Below are 16623 nucleotides of genomic sequence, written 5' to 3' on the forward strand. Positions count from 1 at the left end.
CCCCCAGGATCCCCTTTTCCCCGGACATGGCTAAGCCGCGCACGGCTTCACGCGGGAGGGGCCAACCCCCATGTGCTCGGGTCCGTGGTGTCGCAACACACCAAACGCCTGCTGACGCAGACGCCCGTGAGTATGACTTCTATCACAGTCGCTTACTGTTTCCTTGACTTAGTGCTCACGTCCGAACCACTTTCAGTGGTTTTTGAGTATTCATCTTTTTTTTTGCTGCGTCATTGTGATTTTGCTGAGTCATGCTCATGCTTCTGATTTCTACCTCATCCTTTAGTATTGGCTTCACTTAGTATTCATGTCAGAACCCGTTTCAGTGGCTTTTGAGTGCTAATTTTCTTTTTGCTCAGTCATGGCCATGACTATGACTTCTACCATCATCCTTTAGTGTTTCCTTCACTTAGTACCCACGTGAGAAACCATTTCAAGGGTTTTGAGTGTTAATCTTTTTCTCGCTGAGTCATTGCCATTTTTGCTGAGTCATGCTCATGACTATGACTTCTACGAGCGTACTTCAGTGTTTCCTTCACTTAGTACTCACGTGCAAACCTATTTCAGTGTTTCTTGAATGTCAATCTTTTTCGCTGGGTCATTGTCTGTGTCATGAGCTATCATTTATGTTCTTCATACACTCCTGTCATACTATGCCAATTTTTGTACCTACCAAGTTAACAAAACGACCATGACAGCACCAAGACGTAGGCGACTGTTGCATGGCCTACATAACACGCATGTCATGACATGAATGTCATGACATATCATTTATGTTCGTCATATACTTTTGTCATAGTATGCCAATTTTGGTACATACCAAGTAACCGAAACGAGCATGAGAGCAGAAAAACCTAGGCGGCTAGGTAGACAGTTAGATACATGCATACTGTCAAAGTAGCAAGATAGATAGATAGATACTGTCAAAGTAGCAAATGTTCGCCAAGAAATGGTTCGCATTAAAAAAATGGTGGTCGTTGCTGGAATAGAATGCTGCTGTAGCAGTAAATGAGTTCAGAGCAGTAGAAATTCGTAAAGTTTGCTGTGTTGTTGCACAACCTTGTGAAAAACTTAGTGAAACTCTCTCCGCGTTTTGCCAAGTCAAACGCCTCCATATTCTATCCATGCAGTCACGCCATCTAGTGGCAACCACGGCATACAGTTCGTCTAACAATGGCGCTGGAGAGAGACACATATCTGCTAGCGTTACAAAGGTGTTTTGAAGGAGCGATCTACACGGAAAAGTAAAGAAAGTAAGTTTTTCTAGTGATCAGAGCGTGCGATGCCATTATGAAAACGTTCTTGTTGGGCAACGTCTTTTTGGAAGTTCTACAATGGTTACAGAGCAAAAACTGTCAGGAGGATAGGGTTACAGAGCTAGAACAATACCAAAGGATCCCTCGAAGCATGGTTCGCGACGCTGCTGAGAGATAACTGCAGCTTAGTGCGCAATCATCGCAGGCCAACTGTCTTGAGAGTTCTTTTTGAGGATGCTGATCCAGTCCGGATCCAGGGGTTCAAAAATGTCAGCTTTCTGTATTGTCGGGTTTCTCGTGTCGCGTTCCTCCTGTTTACGGCCACTGCGTCCGCACATGTGCAGCACTTCCCCTGCGACGCTTACTCTAAGTAGGTGAGATCGTCGCGCTGTCGTTGGCATTTTCACAATGGTGTGATATGTGAACCGGCGACTTAAGCGCTAACATTTATAATTTTTTCTGCCTTCTGCTTCCGTGCTTCAGTATATGCCAGGCCAAATAATAGCAGTGCGAACACTAAACACAGAGCTGAGAGCGTTCGGTAGAGGTTGTCATACGATCCCATGGTATCTCGGAAGAGACCTGCAACAAACAGAAGGTAACTGTATCAGTAAATTTAACAAATTGATGATGAGACTCACAGTGCGCAGACAGGAAAAGTGATTGGCTTTGTCAAAGGCAAAAGTCAGCCGAATATAAGGTTATTCAATGATGTTCTTTTGCTAGGAAGTTGTTACAAGTTGATGAATCGCACTGCAATTACCAGCGATGCTCGTAGTGCGACTAGAGCACTGCACGGGCCGATTTTTTCAGCCCGGGCCCGGCCCGGGCCTGATTTTACATCGGGCTACCCGCCCGAGTCCGAACAAAACTTTTATAGCGAGAACCGGGCCCGACCCGGGCCCGGAAATAATCTACGTTACCCGCCCGCCCCGGCCCGCCACCCCTTTACCTTAGGCCCGAGCTCGGCTCGAAACCAGCCCGACCAAGGCCCGAGACCGAAAAAGACCACCGAGTCGCATTAAAAAAAATAAAATAAAGAGGAGAATGAAATGAATTTATTCGTAAGGCATGAATACATGCCATATGCAATTATGAACACCATTTGAGCGGTCTGAACGCAAATGCCAACGCGCGAAGTAGTACGAATGACCCTGCCGAGCAGTATCGCCAGCAGTTTCCAACGGCACGACTTTGATGAGGCCCAATCCACTTCTATCACCACATCGCCACAGTATTTTTCCACATCTGGCGCCTCCCTGCAAAGCATGCGCGTCCCCAGCCGCTCGTCCCACTCAATCGTATTCTAGTACACTATAGCCGAAGCGCAGCCACGACAGGTCGTGAGCGCAGTTCATGGCTGGAGTAAATGGAGAAAGCTTCTCGTTCGTCCATGCTCCAGCGTAAAGCGCTACTGCTAGGCGGCCGGTTGAGAACATGTGTGCAATCATGGATAGACGCAGTGTCATATTTCCGCCGCGTGACGAATTATCTTACCAGTCATAGTTTTACCAATTCGCCTTTGAAGAATCAGCAAGTCGCGAACGCGCTTGCACCGCGCTGAAAGCATTAATTACATTGATTTAGGTAAGTTTGAGGCGAGTTCGGTCTTTCTGGACTTTAACATTCGGTTGAAACACCGCAATATACGACGGAAGAGGAAAAGGGAAGTACACAGGAGTAGCACTGCTAGCTTCCAGCTGCGCCGGGGCAACAGGTTTTTCAGACTCGAGACGCGCGAGGATACCTCACTGCACGTTACATGCACAACCCCAGAAAGTCCGAGCCCGGCCCGGAAATAATCTATGGGCCGGGTCAAAAAGCCCATGCCGTGCCCGAGCCCGGCCCGAGCCCGTGTAAAAACTGGCCTACCCGGCCCGACCCCGCCCACGGGCCGGGCCGGACCCGGGCTTCCGGGTAAGCCCGAGCCCGTGCAGTGCTCCAAGTGCGAGTAGCCTACCTCCCTTTTCCCGAAAGCCTATTGAAGACGAGAGAGTGTTCAAGAAACTCCCCTAAGCTCCTAAAAACCCAAATGTTTAAAATTACTCAGCATGCTTCTCGAAGTGCATACTCTATTCCTACAATGTTTCAAACCGACATGTTCCGCAGTTTTCCAGGGACTCTTTCTGCGAGTATAGCTCTTCCTACGTAAACCACGCTTTAGGATTAAAGGGAATGGTGACGCCGTCGCTCTGTCGCTCCCGTGCTTTTCGGCTGAGGGTTGAAGCCAAAACTGATTTGTTCCGGTCTTCGGTCCTATTCAGCGAAAAACGTTTGATTCTAAAGAAACACTAGAGCCAAAAGCCGGCAGATCGCACGCCCTGTGGGAATCGATCTTACGCGAAGCAGTGTGCGGGGAGCCTACCAAGTTAACGAAACGACCATGAGAGCACCAAGGCGTAGGCGGCTCTTTCATGACATTCCTTCCCCCAACGCCAAGTAGCTGGCTAGAGGAATTTACCTGAAGCCAACCTCTCTGCATTTCTTATAATTAAACTTCTCTCTCTCTCTACATGACACGCATGCCATGACATTCATGTCTCGAGTCCTGAGGAGTCCGTTTAGCTACACCTAAGCGACCTTAAGGCGAAAGCCTTAGTCATGCTCATGACTATGACTTCGACCATCAACCTTTAGCCTTTTCCTTCACTTAGTACCACACCCGAACCCATTCCATTGGTTTTTGAGTGTTATTCTTTTTTTCGCTATGTCGTTCTCATTTTTGCTGTGTCATGGTTATGACTGAGTTGTACCACAATCTAATCCTTCACTTAGTGCCCACGTGGTGGTTTCCCATTTCGGTGGTTTTTGAGTAATAATCTTTTTCGCGGAGTCATTGTAATTTTTGCTGAGTCATGCCCATGATTATGACTTCTAATATCATCCTTTAATGTTTCTTTCAATTGGTGCCCACGTCCAAACCCATTCCAGTGTTTTTGAGTGTTAATCTTTTTTTTGTGGAGTCATTGTCATTTTTGCGGAGTCATGCTCATGACTACGACTTCTACCAGCATCCTTTAGTGTTTCCTTCCCTTAGTACCCACGTCCAAACCTATTTCAGTGGTTTTTGAGTGTTTATCTTTTTCGCGGAGTCATTGTAATTTTTGCTGAGTCATGCCCATGATTATGACTTCTAATATCATCCTTTAATGTTTCTTTCAATTGGTGCCCACGTCCAAACCCATTCCAGTGTTTTTGAGTGTTAATCTTTTTTTTGCGGAGTCATGCTCATGACTACGACTTCTACCAGCATCCTTTAGTGTTTCCTTCCCTTAGTACCCACGTCCAAACCTATTTCAGTGGTTTTTGAGTGTTTATCTTTTTTGCTGAGTGATTCTCACTTTTGCACTATCATGCTCATCATCACTATGATTTCTACCATTATCCTTTAGTGTTTCCTTCCTTTAGTGCGCACGTCCGAACTCATTCCAGTGGTTTTTGAGTGTTGATTTTTTTCAGCTGAATCACTGTCACTTTTTGCTGAGTCATGCTCATGACTATGACTTCTACAAGCATCCTTTAGTGCTTCCTGCACTTAGTACCCATGGCCGAACCCATTTCAGTGGTTTTTGAGTGTTAATATTTTTCGCTGAGTCATTGTCATGACCTACATGATATTCATGTCATGACGTTTATGTCGTGACCTATCACTTATGTTCGTCATACACTCCTGTCATACTATGCCAATTTTGGTACTCACCAAGTTAACGAAACGACCATGAGAGCACCAAGACGTAGGCGGTTGCTTCATGACCTACATGACACGCATGTCATTCATGTCATGACATATCATTTATGGTCGTCATATACTCTTGTCACAGTATGCCAACTTTGGTACATGCCGTGCGCAGCAGCAAGGCGAAAATTTTACCAACTACATAGAAGACGTCATAGACTTGTGCAAACGCCTGAATCCGTCCATGCCCGAGCAGGAGAAGATTAAACACATTTTGCAAAGCATCGACGACGATGCCTTTGAAATGCTGGTGGCAAAGGACCCACGCACCGTAGCTGAGCTTACGACCTTGTGCCAGAGCTTTGACGAGCTCGGTAAGCAACGCGTCTTAGTTCGGCGGCCGACAACAGACGATTCCCTCGCCGCCTTAAAGATCGGTGGTGACTACGAGACGCTATTGTCGCGAATCAAAGCATATGTGCGTGAGGAAGTGGCACGGCAGCTCTCTTGTTTATCGTATCTGCCGACCCCAGAAGTGCCTACGCACAATCTCGCGTCGTCTCTCCGACAAGTTATTCAGGAGCAAGTCTACGAGGTGCTGCCGTCCGCCGCTGAGCCTGTTGCCTCACCACTCACTTATGCGGCTGCCGCTGCAAAGCCTCCGCGTCGAGCGCCAGCGTTGGCCCCTCAACCTCTCCGACAGCAGCACATCGTCAACCCGTGGCGCACTGCGGACACGTGACCGATATGTTACGCTTGCGGAATTCCCGGTTACGTTGAACGCTTCTGTCGTAGGCGCTTCGTGGCTGCCTCGGGTGCACCAAGATACGGCGACTGTTCTTTGCGGCCCCAGTACTACACTCTAGAAGACGCGCCACCTGAGGTATACGCACGAGACCCCCAGCCTGTCTCCGACTTTCAACCCATTGCTTCCAGTCGCTCACTCTCACCACGCCGCCGTTCTTTGTCACCTATGTGTCGTCGACCCGCCACTGAGACAGAAAACTGAATGCCGCAGCTCCGGAGGCATGAGCTGCGTCGTAATCGACCTGTGTAAGTCCTCGCTTGTTCCCCACCAATATTGTCTAAGTTTTTGTTGCCGGTGTACGAACTCTGGCGCTCGTCGATGCTGGTGCCACTATATCCGTAGTTAGTCAGAAACTTTAGCGATCTCTTCGTAAAGTGACAACGCCACCTACAGCGTTTTCCATCAGTACTGCAAGCGCACAGCGAATCCATCCGATGGCAGCATGCGCAGCTAAAGTCGTCATTGGACACGTACTGAGTTTGAGTTTATTGGAGACGTATTGAGTTTATTGTGTTGACTTCGTGTTCACATGACATGATCGGTGGGATTTCGTGTCGTGCCATCACGCCGTTATAGACTGCGCTTACGCTCGCCTGTATTTGGCGATGTAGCTTCTGCCCATACGCCCGTGCCTGGTGTTGGCAAGCTTGTCGTGGCTGCTGACAATGCCCTTCCCCTCTCAGTGCCATCATTGTTCCTGTTTACTGTGCTGCCCTTACTGAAACTACAGTTCTATTCACGCCGTCTGACGTATTCAGTCGCCGCCACCATGCGTCGCTGCCATTTGCCGTCCTATCACTTCACCAGGATGCCTCCGGAGTACTTATTTCCAACGTTACCTCATGCGCTCTCACGTTGCGTCGTAATGAGACGCTTGGCCACGTTCAGTCAGTCGACGATGATGTTATCGTGCCTATTGATTCCTACGAGCCCAGTCCGCAGCCTGAGCTGAACGCGCTGAGACGTCACCTTGCGTCCGATGACGTGCCCTCGGAGGTATTTTTCCCTTCCACCGACAGCAACCTCACTCCGGATCGACGTGCGCAGCTTCTTACGCTTTAGAAGTTCGTTTGTTTTCCCTCAAGCATCATTACGTCGAACGAACACCGTTGTTCACAAAATTCAAAACTGGAACCAACACCCCTTTGCGCCATATACACCGCTATATCACCGGCGGAGCGTCGTATAATTACGGAGCAAGTTAATGACATGTTTCAGCGTGAAGTCATGAAGCCTTCCTGTAGTCCTTCGTCATCCGCCGTTGTGCTGGTTCCATTAGGTTTTGTGTGGACTACCGGGGTCTCAACAAAATTACTAGAAAATATGTTCTTCCCCCCATAGACGACGCCCTCGATTGTCTACAAGGCGCCAAATTCTTCTCTTCGCTCCACTTGCGTTAGGGATATTGACAAGTCTCGATGGCCAAGTCTGACCGTCCGAAGACCGCGTTCGTCAGGCCAGATGGCTATTATGAATTCACAATCATGCCATTTGGCCTTTGCAATGCTCCTGCAATATTTGAGCGAATGATGGACAGCATTTTACGCGGTCTAAAATGGCAGACCTGTCTGTGCTATCTAGATGACGTCGTCATGTTCACCCCCGCTTTCGCTACACATCTCGCTCGTCTACGCACGATTCTCTAGTGCCTTACCAGAGCAAGCCTTCAGCTCAACCTGAAGAAGAGTCCCTTCGGGGCTCGCCAGCTCTCCATACTAGGTCATGTAGTCTCAAAACACGGCATTCTTCCTGACCCTGACAAAAGTCGCGCCATTGTGGAGTTGCCTAAGCCGACTACCGTAAGAGAACGGCGCAGCTTTGTGGGCTTGTGCTCGTATTTTCGTCGCTTTGTCCGGAACTTTGCCTCCATCATGGCTCCGCTTACAAAGCTACTTGCTCGCTCTGTTGACCTATCAAATTGGACCTCAAGTCTGCGACGACTCCTTCACTAAATTGCGGCATCTGCTTACCTCTCCACACATTCTGCGCCATTACGACCCCGACTGCGCCAACCGAAGTACACACGGACGCCAGCGGCGTCGGTCAGTGTGCAGTAGTCGCGCAACGCAAACCAGGCTTTTCCGAATATGTTCTAGCTTATGCTAGCCGTGCCCTCACCTAGGTGGAATCCAACTACTCGGTAACTGAAAAAGAGTGTCTCGCGATTCTGTGGGCAATAAGCAAGTTTCGTCCCCACTTTACAACCACACTTTCGACGTGGTGACTGACCATCACACTCTGTGTTGGTTGGCTTCCCTGAAGGATTCTTCTGATAGCCTTGGACGGTGGGCTCTTCGCCTGCAAGAATTTGGCATTCGCTGTGGTGTACCGATCGGGGCGAAAGCACTCTGACGCGGATGCGTTCTCCCGACCTCCCGTGAAATCGACCGAAGAGCCGCATTCAACTGGTGCCTTTCCTTTGGCTGCTCTTACCGCCCCAGATATGCCATCTGAACAGCGAAAAGACCCCTGGATTGCCTCTCTCCTGAATGTTCTTTGCGCTCCGCCAACTTCTGCACACCCACGTGCACTTTGCCGCCAAGCCACGCATTTCTCAATATGGAATGAACTATGATATCGTCGGAACTATCGACTTGATGGTCGTAAATGGCTGCTTGTCATCCCTAGCCACATGTGGTCCGATGTCTGCGCGTACTCTAATGCTGAACCCCAACATGCTCACGCCGGTGCGCTGAAAGCGTATGAGCGGCTCCGCCAACGTGATTACTGGCGTGGACTATACACATATGTCCGCAAATACATTCGGTCTTGCCAATCGTGTCAACGACGGAAACCATTTCCCCATTCGCCTGGACTCCTGCAGCCTTTGCCGTGTCCTGGGGCGGTATTCTGTAAGAGTCTGCCTAGTGGACTGTCCATTTCGGCTGTCGCTGATTGGCTGCTGCTTGACGTGCAGGAAGGTGCCAACCAGTTTCCTTCCTGCACGTCAAGCAGCAGCTAATCAGCGACAGCATAAATGGACAGTCCACTAGGTAGACTCTTACAGAATACCGCCCCTGCACGCCCCTTCGACCGTGTAGGAATCGATATTTATGGCTCACTTCCGTCCTCTGTTGCTGATAACAGATGGGTCATCGTCGCAGTGGACCACCTAACGAGGTATACGGAAACAGCCGCGCTTCCTTCGGCTGGTGCTCGTGACGTTGGGACCTTCATCTTACGTCGTTTCGTTCTGCACCACGGCGCATCACGCAAGCTACTGAGCGACAAAGGGCGTATGTTTTTATACGATGTCCTTCAGGAGCTCCTGCGTTCATGCCGTGCAGTTCACCGCACATCTACAGCCTACCACCCGCAGACCAACGGACTAACAGAGCGCTTCAACCGAATGCTGAGCGACATGCTGTCCATGTACATTGATTCGGACCACTCTAACTGGGATGTCATTCTTGCGTTTGTCACGCGTATAATACCGCGACGCGACGCAGTCGACCACCGGCTTTTCCGTATTCTTTCTTTTATATGGCCGCGAACTATGCACCACACTCGACGCCATTTTGCCGTATCGTCCGGACGTCTCCGAATTCAGCCCAGTTTCTGAAATGGCTCAATATGCTGAAGAGTGTCGTCAGCTGGACCCGCTCATTTACTTCGGACAACCAAGCCCTGCAGAAAGATCGCCATGACCGCAATCTGACAACAAGCTTTCGCCGTCGGCTCCCTCGTATGGCTACGCATACCGTTTCATTCCCCTGGCCTGACTCCCAAGTTTGCCCCGAAGTAACAAGACCCTTATCTCGTCATCGAGTGCCTATCTTCCGTCACCTATGTTATTGAGCTGGTCAACCCAACCTCAGTCGGATAAACCGTGGGCAGAGTCCCAGTGGTCCTGTGTTTCTGTGTGCGGTGCGTTGAAGCAATCGCAAACATTAGCCGCATTGCAAATGACGAGCAAGCACGTAATGTGGTGGTGCTACGTCACTGCGCGGCATTAAAAATATATATTTCCATGTTTTACAATGCAGTCGTGAAGTGACGCACTGGTCTGACAGTGTTGCATTCTTTAAGGGAGGTCCGGCACCCATCTTGCTTACAATATAAGTAAGGCTTCGTGTAATATTGGCCCTTTGATCTAGCTGCAAAGCAAAGTTGGACAACGATCACTCGTAGACATGCGTAAACATCTTCTTCAAAAAATATGGCTTAAAGCTGGAGGCTGTGTTGTTAGCATAACTTGCACTACGACAACATTTCAGCTTGAGTGCAGTAATTTCACTATTTTAGCATTTTGAAACGACCTTAGAAATAAATATGAGCCATAATATTTCTAAGCCGTTTGCGTAACACGAACAAAAATTTATCTTTATAGACGCCATACTGGCATACTGAACGACTCCATTTGCAAAAATCTAGGGAAATCTAGAAATTTTTTTTATCCGAGTTTGGCCGAAACTGGCTTCGGAGGTTGGTAGCGCTGCGTCTACGTAACATCCCGTGATCGGCCTTTGATGGTTTCTGTAAGAAAGCTGTAGAGTTCAGACCTCCAGACTGTATAGTTAGTCCACGGAGGAAGAAAATAAACTAGGAGGGAACATTGCGTCCCGCTGCCAGCCTTCGCTAATCCCTCTCCCTGATGCCATACCCTTCGCCTTTTCTTTCTCTGAATGTCTACTACACACGTGGCCCTGCTGGTCGGATTCGGTGCAGTGTTGCTAGTTTCCAGGTAGGTTTTAAGGGTCACGCACTCAAGAGTTCTGTGCACGTTTTCTCCTGATGTGCTTGCGGAATTTCTGTCGTTTATAGCCAAGCATAACACTTGTCACCTTCGTTGCAACGTGGGGGTGCGGCTGCTGCACGTTGCTGTCTCACCTCCTTTTTTCGGAAGCGCATGCGCGCTGAACGCGGCGGTCGTGGCTGTGGGAGTCACTAAAACTTACAGCGACATGTTCACGTTCTAGGCCGAATTTCTTGGTTTCAATTGCGGTGTGGAATTTTCCCTCCTAGCTCTTTCCTTCCTCCGTGAGTTACTCCTTTGGGAAGGAACTCGTACGAAACGTTGTGCTCCTTTGTTTCCTGCGATTTCAAGGACGTCACTGTGAAAGAGGGAAATCCTTAATGAATACAACTATGACCAGAAGTAGTGTGACTAGTGGTTCTCGTAGACTGCAAATGAATCTTAACTTGCCTGTGATGTACTACCAGCATAAATTCAAACGCGAACAAGTCCAATGCTACTACGGTGCGTTGCTTCATTTCAAGATTGGCCTGCATTTGTAACAGTAGCTTATTTCAAGCTCCAAAATGCGCACTTGCGACAAAATTAGGCTTAGAAACTGGCTACGAACTGGCGGAAAGTTGCACGCCTATGTGATTACGCGCAACATTTATTTCGATCAGTTGTTTTTGTGTCTAATTCCTCCTGATTTTATGACTGATGTGTCATGTGCAAATGCCTACGAAGCCATGTAAGCTGAAGTGAGAAATGTCTTTGGAACAGCAAGAGCCTTTCATTTTTTAAAGAATTTCTTTTAAACAGCGACTTTTACTAGGATACCACGAATAAGTTTAACACTTTGATGTTGAATTATCAGGTTAGAACATCGCCTTAATGAGGAAGCAGTTATCCATGAAATTCGTGAAAATGTATGTGGTATTTTTGCAGTGTGACCACGGTCCATTCATCGCATTTTTACTGCTAAGCTCAAGTTACAAATAACATAAAAATTAATTAACCAATGGTGCTAAAAGGTTGTGAAGGAATGATCATGAGATCGTGTATGTTTTTTATTCAATTACCATATAATATATATTTGCCAAAATTTTTCACGACAATCAAGGGGCAACTAGTTATGTGTCGGAAAAAATACGTACTTGAACCCCCCCATTTTCTTTTAAAATTGGTTCAACCTAGTCCCCGCACGAAATGGCTACAAGCGAATTCTGTCAGTGAATATTGTTCAAGTGCCTTCATCAAAAGTTACCGAAAATGTTTCGAGTTTCATGTAAGACCCTAAGGTCTCGACCGAGTTAAGGCAGCACCTTTTGAATTATGTGTGTGTTTGCCATTCGCTGGTGACATCTTTTGCACTCTTACCTCCATGTAAGATAGCATATGATTTGCATCTATAGAGCAACGAAGCAGCTGTCATCTATACGCAGCATACTTGAAGTAAGCCAAATGTAAGTTAGGAGAAATTATCGAGCCTTGTGTACCATGGCTGTAGTAGCGACAACTCCGCCGGTTTTAATCGTTCAAGTTCATTGATCATTTAGTGAACAAAACGTGCACAGCACAACAAAATGATAAATTTAACTGGTATATGGTAAGTACTTTGTGTATTTGATATTGTAGAGTTAAATTAAATTATGGGGTCTTACGTGCCAAAACCACGATCTGATTATGAGGCACGCCGCAGTGGGGGACTCCGGAAATTTGGACCACCTGGGGTTCTTTAGCGCACACCTAAATCTAAATACACAGGTGTTTTCGGATTTCGCCCCATCTTTGATATTGTAGATTTCTTTGTATAGTGACTACCAATATTTATTGTAAGTATGGCCTATCATTTTCACTTTCTTAGCTGTACAGTTGTACAGTGACCGTTGTATGCTGCCAATGTGAGGATCGTCAGGGATCCAGCCGAGTTATCTACAACAGCTTTTAACCATGTAGACTTTTCCAGACTCTCAGAGAAATAAAGCTTGAACTTGAACTAAAGATACTCTTAATTTGTGCTCGGCTTACTTACTTCCAATATGTACTGCCTTGCCGCACAATGGGTGCTGCTGTTAAGTAGGATGCAGACATCCTAGAGAGAGTCGTACTCACTTTAATTAAGGAATGTTCCAGCATGTCGAAGCATTCATTTTGTTTCCCACGCCAAGTGGAGACTACAAATGTATTACTCACCTATTAACGCTGTTCCACCCAGGCTAAGTGGCAGTGTGACGATTCCGGTAATGCCCCAGCAAAAGGACAATGCATGAACGCCAAGACAGTCGCTCAGGAGCACGGGCTTCATAGCTACAGCGCAGCCAGTGGTCAGTCCCGTAGCCACCGCAGCTGCAACAACGTCGCTGAAAGATACGGCGTGTGGCATGGTGATGAGACCAACTGAAGCTCCCAGCAGGCACAGAGCCGCTAGGAGGCTGCGGCGAAGACGTAGCAGATCCCAGAAGAAGGGTAGAGCCATACGGCCTGCCATTTCCGCAGTGGCAACATAGGTAACGATAGGTAGTGCCACTTTTTTTTCGGCGCCCTTGTCCAAAGCGTAGTCAAGCACTGTCGCTTCGAAAGTGTTTGAGAGGTATTCAGCATAGCCGAATGCTACAATAAGGAGATAAAGGACCGGATTCCTCAAAAGACTACAAATACTGCTGGTGTGGCTGTCGATTACTGCGATTTGCGGGTAAGCGTGGTGTTCACTGTGCAACGTGTTACTTGAACCACTGCTTTCTGCATTGCACCTGTTGTCCGTCGCTCCTTCAGCGGAGCGTTGTGGCTGCAAGCCTGTGTGAGGACGATGACGTGTGTCAACGCATCTTTCATTGCTGGGATACACTGAAGGTAAAATGGTGAAAATGGAAGAATTGCACTGTCTGTGAAAAACAACTTGTTCCACCGGGTAGCTTGGGGTCGGCTCGCACAGAACGACTCTGGCTAGTCCAGTGTCCTCTTTGGTGTAAAAGGTGTTGACCTTATGTGCAGAAGATGGTACTTTCAGGACATCAGAAGAGTTGAGGCTCGAAAAGCTGCAGGAGCTGTTTAAGGTATGAGATGAGTTATACTTTGCATTAGAGCAATCAGAGCTAGCTGTTCCGCGCACTGCCTGACAGTCCTTGTTCACTGTCAGTCCTATTTCAGGAACAACTTCGTTATTTGAGGCAGTAGCCGCACAACTGGCTCTCCCTACGTGAGTGTCGCCATAGTTTTTCGGTGTCGCGCTCGTAGTCGTTATGGGAAAATTCTTCTTATTCTGAATATATTTTTGCTTTGTTTCCTTGGGAACAATGCCGGTATGTCGGTTATCCAGAATGCTTTGCTTTGCGTTGCACGCAGCTTTGTTTCGGCAATTGATGTTAACTGGCCGGGGATTATGCATAAGCATGGCGATAGGAATCGTGTTCAGCATCAATGACGACAGAAGCAGCAGGGCACCATGCACGCCATACGATTCAATTGCTTTTGATAGCGGTATTGAAAAAAGAACTGGTGCCAAGGACGTCCCCGTGTACTTGAAACCGCTAGCTGCTGCGCGGTACTTCTCGAAGTAAAGCATTGCATAGATTGACAGGGTAAGAACGCTGATTCCCACAGCTGTGCCTGCATGAGAAGCAGTAAGGAAACAGTAAAACTCAACTTTCTTGTCTTCCACCCGTCGTATTAGGAGCGACAATTTCTATCTCGATCACACGAAAGTAATAATTAACCTCATTCAAAGCTGTCAGGGAGTTTTGCGGCATATCCGAGGTAATAAATATTCTCATATGATTTCATTTTGCTCAGTCTCCAGTAGTGTGTTTTCTACTATATTTACGCTTTAGAGCACGAGCAGCGCGTGAAGCAGTGAACTTCTGAAGATGGACCATTGTACAAATAATGGTGACTGTCTAGTGTACTAGGGCATTCACGACGAGAGTAACGTTTTCTCGTGCCGAAGTTCAAACCAGTTTCGAGTTCAGCTAATCGTTAAGTCCTGCGATAGATCGCTGGACGACTTGACACGGTATGGCTCTTTTCAATAATGGACAGCCTGAGCCCTTGCTGAATGATACGCGCAAATGTACATTAGAGCATGCTTTCTTCGTCTGGTGCAACGCATGCAGCTGCAGTACTTGTCTCACGATGCTATGTCACCTGACTACCGCAACAACCCTACGTCTACTTTGTTAGCATTACACTTTTGTAATAATCAAACACCCCTTCCACGCGACTGGTACTCAAGATTCTGTGTTTAGAAACTCATAACCTATAAATTCGTCTACTGTCACTCGTTCTCCCACACCACTGTCCCTTCTGGTAACGCGAACAAAACCAATTGCAGCACTGAAGGTTTCTTTTTTATGTAAAGGTTTCTTTTTATCCACAACAGAAGCCAAATTTTGTGAATTTTGTGTGCTTATCGCAAGAGTCGCGTCAACTTACATTGAGTATCTTACGCACAACTGCGCTATGCATATGCTCACACTGTCATACGTCTTGATATCATGTACAGTTATCCCGATAGTTAGGCATACTAGTATTAAGTTTCCTTAGGCTGCTACGATGCTTGGTGGAATCTGTGATAGGGCATAACGTGCCTAATTACACCGTTCATCAGTTTTCTGATACAGTTAGGTGGCTTGACTCGTGAATGGTAACATCTGCCGAATGTTTGAGAATTTCAGGAAGGTACAAGATGAAATAGTCGCACTGTAATTTAATGTCATGTTTGGGTACCTAGTTTCCTAAGCATTGAAAAAAAAAAACACTCCCAAAACAGGCTGCTTGTGTTCACGTATAAGCTGGAGGTAAGAAGGTGAATTTTGCAACCTTCCTCAGCCTTGAGGAAAATAAGAACCGTATGCTATTTGCACTAACCGCTCATAAATCCAACAGTGACGCACATCCACGTTATATTGGGTGCAAAGAAAGCGGCAATTAGAGCAACGAAGTTCAGGACGCTGCCGGTGAGGACGATCTGATATATGGATAGCTTCTTTTGCAGAAGAGCCACGAAGAATCCTGCAAAGGAATTGATTTCACAGATACAGAACATTTCCTCTGTGCCAGAAGATGCGATACAACATTATACTCAAGTCGGCAAAATGTTTTTCAAAAAAACCTGACGAAGGCAGGCAGCCTGCGAGGACCTGCCAGCTGTAACAGCAGCTCAAACCTTTCGATCCTGTGCAGACGTTATCATTTTTTGCAGCTCATATAATTATTTGTCCAACAGAAGCCGAAGTTGAGTTGGCCTTTCTTGACACTACTTCCGGTTCACTGCTCGCATGATGTTTTGAAGTCCATGTAGTGCACAACGCTCACTGTTGCTAGGTGTCTCTGCAATGCTGTTGCGCGTGAAATCGTGTTTGCTTTACTAGGTCTTTATCGAGTATTGACTGTAAGGGGCTCGCAATGCGTGGCCAGTGAGCATTCTTTCAGGTAGCTATCCATTTTGTCTCGTGTTATTTCTCATTGCCTTGGGCCTACATACGGCTTTAAATAATATATAGTTAAAGAAAGCAAAATAACTCATATAACAATACTTGATGAAAGCAATTACGATTTCTTTAGGAGCCCAAGAAAAAGACTTCTCTGTCATGGATCTCTACAAAGCTCAAGCACGTGGTTTTCTTCCCTTAATGGCTTCTACACACGTTCACACGTGAAGGTTTGAGGCACTCTCACGTGCAATAAACTCCTGAAGAATTGTATATGAATAATATTAGCGATTCATTATCATTATTATTATATGATTAGAGATATAAATAAGTAAATCGATTTCCTTGACTTTGCGGTTATTTAAGACCATCATCGTCGTTTTTGATGTGGAGAAATAGAGGCTTTCCAATTTTGCAGGCAAGTTGAATAAGCGTCCGCCGACCGTATAGAGCCAATTTTTGTAGGGTACTTCTTCTTGTAGGGTAACAGTAGGGCCATCTCTACTGTTAGCTTCAAAAGGCCTTCATATTTTAAATACATATTGGGATTGCGTTATGTCTTGGTACATGTGTGCTCTTCTTAGTCCTCAGCGCTAGTTTTCTCTGCAATGGTAGCTGCAGTGTAATAAGATCTGTCAGATATCGGTGCTCTCTTAGGCTTCTTTACATTAACTCTTTGTTGTTGTTGAGAAGTGCGTGGAGGTTGCATTAACGGAGGTAGTTTTAACGCTCGTTACAGTCATAAGTTACTTACCACTGTCGTTGAAAAGAAAAGTGTA

At 46.9% G+C, this 16623-nt stretch overlaps 1 long non-coding RNA gene across 1 annotated transcript; it reads right to left on the reverse strand.

Annotated features, from left to right (window-relative positions):
* Positions 1-1305: 1305 nt before the first annotated feature.
* On the reverse strand, positions 1306-13427 carry LOC125944471 (uncharacterized). The gene is made up of 2 exons (XR_007466220.1): positions 12612-13427; positions 1306-1838 (listed from the first exon to the last, which is right to left on the reverse strand). It is a non-coding gene; the product is annotated as an uncharacterized LOC125944471 (long non-coding RNA).
* Positions 13428-16623: the final 3196 nt, after the last annotated feature.

Source organism: Dermacentor silvarum, chromosome 3, assembly GCF_013339745.2.
Source record: "Dermacentor silvarum isolate Dsil-2018 chromosome 3, BIME_Dsil_1.4, whole genome shotgun sequence".
Classification (NCBI taxonomy): domain Eukaryota; kingdom Metazoa; phylum Arthropoda; class Arachnida; order Ixodida; family Ixodidae; genus Dermacentor; species Dermacentor silvarum.